Source organism: Onychomys torridus, chromosome 10 (genome assembly GCF_903995425.1).
Source record: "Onychomys torridus chromosome 10, mOncTor1.1, whole genome shotgun sequence".
Classification (NCBI taxonomy): Eukaryota; Metazoa; Chordata; class Mammalia; order Rodentia; family Cricetidae; genus Onychomys; species Onychomys torridus.
In genome coordinates, this window is record NC_050452.1 from 79,341,608 (window position 1) to 79,350,533 (window position 8,926).

The 8,926-nt window shown below is 42.6% G+C and overlaps 1 pseudogene; it reads left to right on the forward strand.

Annotated features, from left to right (window-relative positions):
• Positions 1-1,062: 1,062 nt before the first annotated feature.
• On the forward strand, positions 1,063-4,623 carry LOC118591920 (annotated as a pseudogene).
• Positions 4,624-8,926: the final 4,303 nt, after the last annotated feature.

The window sequence follows — 8,926 nt, forward strand, 5'->3', positions numbered from 1 at the left end:
AAAATGAAGAAAAAGGTAAGTCCTGGTTATTGCAGACCGTTCACATCGCTTGGCATTTAGACTCTACTGTTTGCAGTCCCTTGTGCTCTAGCAGTAGGCTTTGATAACTGACAAGCCTTTACCTATTACTTCCTGCAATTTCAAGGTTAAGAATACTTTTAGTGTGGGATGAAAAGATGGCTCTTCAGTTAAAAACCACTCTTTGCTCTTGCTGAAGATCCATGTTCGATTTCCTGCATCCACATGGTGACTCACAACCATCTGTAACTCCAGTATGAAGGGATCCAACGCCCTCTTCTAATCTCTGAGGACACTAGGCATGCACGTGGTATATAGCCATACGTGTAGGCAAAACACTGATGACCTTTTCTGTTCTATCCTATTGTATTTTGTATCTATATTTAGTTCAGGCTCTGTTTCACTGGCTTTTAGCCAACATTTCTAGGTAATGAACAGAAATGTTGGTAGTATAAACTGAACATAGCGAGTAAGAGGGGAATCTGCTAATAGGAAACGTGTGATAATTCTATCCCAATTATCTGGCCCCACCAAGGGAATGTGAGTGCCTACCTGGGGACTGACATTGACTAACACAGGAACACAGCCATCATTGAACCTATATGAACAGGAAGCAGTGGGGAAATGGAACCAAGACCATTTACACCAAAGTCTGCCTGCCTTGTATCCTGGCACTACTCTATGCTACCTGTTTCCTTGTCTATATATTGAATTCGAAAGTCTGAGTCAATGTGTAAATTTTTTGGCATAGGTAAATACTCAGTAATGGGTAGTGATGATTAGTTTGTCTCCAGAACTTTGAACAAAGCTGAAAGGTAGTGACCACACTGAGTATCATGGAGATGTCCCGGGCCTGTCGATATTGAAAGAATTCTATGCACATGTTACATGTTGGGTTCTCTGGGAAGCAATTTCTAAGGGGGAAGTCAGAACACAGGAACAGTTCTGTGATGAGCACTGTGAGGGATGTGGCTGTGAACTTGGCTGGACACATCTGTAAGGAATTTTCTTGATCAAGTTATATGAAGTGGAAAGTCTGCCCTAATGCGGGTGCTGCTGTTCAGTAGCACCAAGGAGGTCCAAGTGAATGCAGGTAAATTATGTAATTGTATTTTTTGAAAAAGCTTTGCTTTTTAGCTACTTGCCTTTACATTATGCTGGCAAGTTCATCTACCTGGTCCATGTCTTGCTGCTGAGTTCATCTGCTTTGTTCATGTCTTGCTGTTGAGTTAATCTACCCTGTTGCTGCTGCTTCCCTTCTCTCCTGACTTCAGAAGCAGCTCCTTCAGTCTTCCAATGTGGACTGAAGACAAGTCCTCCTCAGGAATCCTCTGGGCCATCAGCACCAGCCTGGGACTGTTTTCTGTGGTCACACATGTGCCTCCTGTTCCTATCACTTTTGCTCAGGCAGTATTCAAGTCACTTCCAGGCTCATCTAGCCTCCTTTTCCTCTCATTCTTCTCTGTCTTCCTTTGTGATGTTTGTCTTTCTGAGTTTCACTCATTCGGCTTAGCAAGACAATCTGAAGTTCTATTTCCCTGCAAGTGACACAATCTAATTCTTGCTTATGGCTGGATAAAACTGCGTTGTGTATAGACCCCACACTGTCCCCACTCATTCCTCACTTGATAAGCTTGTAGACTGAGTCCAGATTGAGAATAAAGTTCCATGTTGTAAATACTGCTTCAGCAAACATAGATAATCTGTGGCATGTTGACTTAGACTTTTAAGAGTATATTCCAAACTAACAGCAGAATCATTTGGTAACTCTGGACTGTTAGTTTTTGAGGAAACTCTAGACTGATTTTTATAGTGGTTGCACTAATTTCTATCTCTCCAACAGTTTATAAGAATACCCTTAGCATCTTCACGAGAATTTACTGTTCATTGTTTGATGATAGGCATCAAGTTAGAGTATGATGGAATCTCCAGGTAGTTTTGATGTGAATTTCTATGATGGCTAAGGACATTGAACATTTTAATATCTTTTTTCAGTACTTGAACTTGTTTGCTGCTTTATTGACTGGATAGTTGTTATTTTGGTATTTAAGTTTTTGCATTCTTTATAGATTCTAGACACTCTCTATAAGATGTATAGTTGGCCAGGATTTTTCTCTCATCCCGAGGCCTGTCTTTTCACTCTACACATTGTTGCCTTTGCTATGCAAAGGCTTTTGACTTGGTGCCACCCAGCTTGTCAGTTCTTGGGATTGTTTCTGGAGCTATTGTTCAGAAAATTCTTGCCTATACCTGTGTCTTAAAATGTGTTGCCTCTGCTTTCTCCTAGAAATTTCAGGGATTCAGGGGCCGTTTGTTGAAGAGACTGCCTTCTTCAATGTATACTTTTCACATTTGTCAGAAATTAGGGGCTATAGCTGCATGGGTTATTTCTGCATCTATTCCATTTGTTTGGTCTGTATAGCCATGTATAGATGCATATAGACATATATAGACGCTTTTGTGTGGTCTCATATTTTTGTTACTGTGACTCTGTAGTGTAATTTGAAATTGGGCACTATGGTTCCCATAGCACCGCTCTTTCTGCTCAGATACTTTGACTATTTGGGATCCTTTGTGATCACATTTGTATTTTTATTCTATTTTGGTGAAGAATGGAGTTATGATGAGGATCACATGGAGTCTGAGCACGATTCTGGTAATATGGCCATTTTTCATATTTCTAATTCTAGGATTCATGAGCATGGGAAATCTTCCCATATTCTTGTATCTCTTCTATGTTTTCTCTTCATTGTTGTGTAGTTTTCACAGTAGAGGTCGTTGTTCTCTTTGTTTAAGCTTATTTATGAGTATTTTAGTTTCTTGGGGCTTTTGCAGATGGGATTATTTTACTGAAATCTTTCTCAGCATGTTCATTATTAATTTCTAAAAAACTTACTTGCTATTGTATGTTGAATTTTTAAATTTAATTTAATGGTCATTGGTGTTTTGTCTGCATGTCTGTGTGAGGGTGTCAGATTACCTGGCACTGGAGTTATAGACAAGTGTGAGCTGCCAGGTGGATGCTGAAAGAGAAGCCAGGTCCTCTGCTGAGCCGTCTCTCCAGCCCCCCATATGTTGATATTTTGATGGAAATAATTATCACATGTAAAGTTTTCTGGTCTTTCTCTAGTCTTTTAATATATCACAGATAGGATTTTTAGATGAGACAGGACAGCAAAACCAAATGTATAGGTTACCTGGGATCGAGAAATTATGCTTCATAAAATTGTCTTTTCATCATGTATTTGTTGAGGTTTTCCTCATTATGATCATATACCTGAAGAAATGATTTAATGAAGGAAGTATTTATTCTAATTCACAATTCAGTGATACAATCAGTCATGGCGGGAAAGGCATGGCTGTTCCCAGTGACCTACTTCCTGCTGTATGTACCTCCCAAAACACTATCATCAGCTGGATATGACTTGTTTAAACACATGTACTCATGGGGGTCATTTTACACTCAAACCATAACATTTCTGTCTTCATCCTCATAGGCTAATATCCACCTCTTGATACAGATGCCTTCAGTTCAACACTGTTCAAAAGTTCAGTGTTTCTTCTTGAGACTCAAAGCAGTAGCTTAACCGTGAATCCTTAAACAAAACAAAACAAAGAACAGTTACATACTTCCCACTACAAAGGTACAGGATAGACATTCCTGTTTCAAAAGGGAAGAACAGGGAGGGGTGGACCCTGGCTATGGTGGTCCCCTAGAGTTCCTGTCTGGATCAGACGACACTGTATGCTCTTGTGGAGTGTGCAGAATACAGAGAACTTCGCTTCAAACACCTTCCTCCAAGGGGTAGGGTAGAAAAAAAAAAAAGACAACTGCCAGAATGTATTCTAACGGAGCTAGGTTGTGAAGCCAGGTCGTGTCCTCCAGACAGGAAAGCAGCCTGGGAAGGCTGGAGCTGCACCTTTCTGTACTGGAGTCCACCACAACCCTGCCTCCAGGACTCCCAGCCAGTGGCAAAAGGAAGCAAAGGCTGAGATTGTTAGCATTTCAGCAGGAAGTGAACCAGGGGTTGCCTCTTGCCCAGTGCCATGTGGGAATGCCAATGTTTCACCCTTGACCGTCTCCTCCCACCTCGGCTTTGTCCCATCTTTTCAGCTGGTCAGTGAGGAGACCTGGTCTGGCTCGCAGATGTCCCACACACTGACCTGTGTGTATAGGTACTCTTTTGCTGGATCTGGAGGATGATTCCTTGGCCTCAGCTCTTCCAGGTGACGACCGTGGAACCCCTGTTGCCACCCTGCCAACGGATATAGTGTTGGAAGACACCCAGTCTCTCTTAAAGCCCTTGGTTGACTGTTCCCTAGTGTGTATCACTCTCTGCCCAACCCTTCTCACACTGGGGTTGAAGTGCTGAAGGAGTTGTGGGACACAGGACACGAAGCGCTGGGTCGGGGCTGCAGAACCCAGAAGCAGAACTAGCTTTGGTACCTCTCTTTACCCTTCTCTCTCTACAGGTCAGCTTCCAGGACCAAGAGAAGCAGCGGGATCCCAGGAGGCTGCTGAGGCCAAGGGACGCGAGGATCTTCCGGGCGTCAGGGTATTTCCGGCAGGCCAGCAAGTCCAGAATTGGCTTCCAGGACCTGTGATTTACTCCAGGATGAGCAGCCACATCAGTTTCTTGAGCTGCCTCCACGACCTCGGCTGCAGTCTTATCTTCGGGGCCCCTGGAGTCTGCGCCAGCCAGGATTCCATCCAGGACCAGAGCTCAGGTCCTAGACACCACTACAAGACCTCTGCAGGGCTGGGTGGAGCCACGACCTGAAGCTCTTTAGCTTCTGCACTAAGAGCTTGTGGAGAAGAACTCTTGGGGCAGAGAAGTGCCTAGACAAATATCTTTAGTATCTTTGCAATGACCTGGAGGTATTTGCCGCTCACACTGGCAGTAGGACTCTGAAGCCAGAGGATTGGAGTTGCTGATGTGACGGTAGGAACCAATCATGGATCAAGTCTCATTGCATGTGCATGCGGAGGGGTCCCTGCCCTTGGAGTACCGGCAGCTACTCATCCCCAGTGCATTTGGTGGCAATTCTGTCTTCCCTGCCCGACCATGGCCAGGCCTTAACACTTGCTCTCTCTCTCTACCTTGGATACATTAGACCACACAGACATCAAAGTCCCCTTCTCCTAGCACCAATATAGTCTCACCAATGGGTAAAACCAAACCAAACCAAACAGCAAACAGAAAACAAAAAGGAAGAGCATGAGGGTAACATGGGAAGGCCAGACCAAAACAAGATCAAAACCCAGCAAGGCAACCACCAAACTGTAGCTCATGTCTGGGGCATCTGGGGCTTCTGATGGCATCTACTGTGATATCGTGGGCTTGGGTAAGCCTGCTCCATCAACTCTCTGAGCTGCAGCATTTGAAGCCTCTCTCATGGGCCAGCTCAATTTACTGTCTTCAGCTTTCCTCAGCAAATGTGCCATAGCTTTGGAATAGCTAATACTCAGGGATCTCCATTATAATCTAGGTAGGCACTGTCTTCATAGCTTTATGCATAGCCCACTCTAGAAACCAATCCAGGGAACCTGATTTAGCTTCAGAAGCTTTCTTGAAACTTGATGCAAGCCTCTAAGAACCGCACCCCCCGCTCTTGCATGTTTCATGATACTGCTGTCTTGAGATAAAGCCCAGCCCCTGGGACTACAGATACCATGGCCTCTGCGCTTCTTTTAGCTGAACCTTTGAAAATACTCTCATTGGTGTCCTTGCTGGAGGAGGGCACCATGGAGGCCCCCTGTTTAAGCAATCACTTTTCAGATGAATTTGCAGGCAGAGTCTTCTTCTCAGGGTACTTCTTCATCATCCCACTGTGAAGTCTGAGTGTTCTCCTTGATGACGCTAATCTTACCAACAGTTATAGCCACCTCATTTGCCTGTTCTCAATGTTGACTCTCTGTAACCTCCCTTTCTCTACAAATTTTTTTTTCTATCTTTTGGATCTTGCTTTCTGCAAGTCTGGATGGAAGTAATAATCACCATAGAACCTGGGTATTATTCAGTCTTGAAATTTTCTCTGCCAAACAGCTCAGTGGATTTAGCTCAGCTCACGTTCTCAGGACATGGGCAGACACGGCCACATTCTTTGCCAGTCAATTACACAAATGGCCTCTAGGCCTGTTCCCAGGAGGCCTTACCTGGCTCCGAAACCTCATGGTCACAGTCTCTACTGTAAACATTTGTGTTGGCATTCTGGTCTTTTCATATCATTTTAGGACCCCTCTCGACCACACTTCTGAATTCTCAACACTGTTCCGGCAAAACAGTCTGTTACCAGCTTTCTGTGTTATTCACTTGTCTTGTCACTACGACCAAGTACCTGACGGAAAAAATGTGAGGAAGGAAAGATTGTTGTCAGCTTACAATCGGGGACACAGTCCACCAGGGTAAGCAGGTCACAGTGGCAGGCAGCTCCGTGGTGGCGGGAGTATGTGGCATCATATCGACTGTCAGGAAGCAGAGACCAAACAGGAGTGGAACTGGGCTGTAAACCTCCATTCCTGTCTCATCAACCTACTTCCTCCGTCTATTCTCCACTTCTCAAAATGGTGTCAGTGTCTGGGGACCAATGTTCAGACAGATGAGTCGATGGGGAAATCGCACATTGAGACTGTGCAACACCCCGCTTAGAAGTTAGTCTTGGTCTGGGGTTGAATGACATTGATTTTAGTTCTATCCACATTTGAACCAAATGTTAAAGTTGAAAGACTGTTGCCCTGAGTGTCAGGGGGCTTGATATGCAATCAGGCTTCCTGCATTTTTTCTTCTTCATCATCCTAGAAAATGTCATTTAGGAAGTTACTTTCTATTCCAGTGTTGTGAAGACACCATTTTCATGAAGCTCTTTTGCTTAGTAGGCAGAGCTCATTGTGGATCATATCACCATTGTCTCTATCATCTTGTTATTTTTACAATTATCATCATCTGTATCATAGTATATTACCTGTCAATTGCACTCTCCTTGCCAAGTGCTGTCATACAGAATACCACTAAATCATCAAGATGATTTATTTTTCCTGCCTTACCAAACCTAGAAAATTTAGTGTGTGATATTTTGGGAGACAAAGGAATTTGGAAACAAGCAAAATATATAGAAAACAAGCCATATGGGGTGGTTCACATTTGCATGCTCAGCACTGGGAAGGTTGAGGTAGGAAGAATGCCACAAATCCAAGGCCAGGCTAGGCAAAGGACTGAGATGCTATCTAACAAAAAAGTAGAAATGTAAAGACTGACTAGATGTTTAATATATTATTTAGAAATAATTATATGTATAAGTCCTATTCTTTAGAGACTTATGCTGGAATATATGTAGATGAAATTACATGTCTTGATTACCTTCAAAACAACAAAGAGATGGCAGTATAGGGTTGTAAATATAACAACACTGGCCACAAGTTTTCAGTTGTTGGAGCCAGTATGTAGGAGTTTAAGATATTCCTGCCTATGTTTCTACTGACTTAAAATACTTCACAATAAAAATGTCTAAAAAACAGAAAGTATTCATTCTCCTTAAAAAAAAAAAGACAACAAAAAACAGTTGTACTAAACTGAAAATGGCAGAGGTATAAAATGAAATTTTAGAAGCAGACTCCAACAAAAGACCTCTAGTGATCACTGTAGGTGTGTATGTTGTCAGCATTTGGACTTACATAGTTAAAAGAGAAAGAGAGAGAGAGAGAGAGAGAGAGAGAGAGAGAGAGAGAGAGAGAGAGGAGAGGGAGAGAGGATAGAGAGATGATCTCTTGTTCTGTGTGACAGAAAACTGTAGTATGTTTTCAGTCTTTTCACATTGTAATATTAGTATTCTGTTTCCTGAGAAGTGTTTCCAGTATTCTGTGATGTGTGTACATGCATCCAGAGGTACACACAGCTTCTGATTGCACTGGTTCCTAATGATGCTTTGTATGTGAGCTGTTTTCATTTTGTAGTTTATACATGCACATTGTGTTGAATATTTCTTTAGTGCCGATGAGACAATAACTCATCGGTATTATGTGATGTTCCTCTGGAATTATTCAACCTTCCACAAGGAAATGAGCGAGGTTATAGGATTACACCAAATCCTGTATCCCTTTTCTTCTTTGCCTGTACACATTCATTATACTTGAGAGACAGATGAATGAAGCTGTGGGTACCTTAGTCTTTAAAGCTTTATTACAATTTAGAAACATTAAAAAAAAAAAGAAAATGGAAAAATCTTATCAAAGGCTGGAAATGATCATCATATTGAATAGCTGAATTTTCCATTTAATGACAATGAAGTGTAAAGATAGGCATTGTAGAGATATGAATTCATTACTGGTATCACTCAGAATCCTCAACTCCAAAGCATTGAACAGAGCTTTTAAAGGACTCTGTCAGAATACAGAATTGACAGTTGAGCATATTCCTGGAGAAGATGAAATGGGTCCAAGGCTTTCCAATTCTATTTAAACTACATAGGCCGGGTCCACAGCCTAGTGCTCACTCCAAATTTCAAGGCTGCCCTTGTTGCTGTGGTTACTGCCTTTTTTTTTTTTTACTGGCCTTCAACATATGGATAAGGCCCGAGAGCACAGAGTTGCTGTGGGAAATTCAGACACTGCCATTTCTCCTTAAATCCTACCCACTCCTTCCCTGGAAGCATCATCTTTTAAGATGTAGGATTCAACATTTGTGACACAGCCCTTGAGCTCCAGGGAAAGATAAGTCCCCTCTCCCCTGACCCCTCTTTACCTGTGCTTCTGAGAAACACAACAGTGACCCAGTCCCCTTTAGACCAGTTGCTGGAAGGACAGTTATGGGTCATTTTCACAGATGCTTAATGGGAACTTGGGGTAGAATCATTGCTTCGACTCTAAGAGATCCACAGGATAGATGCCTGCTCTTCATGATAGGTTTATGAC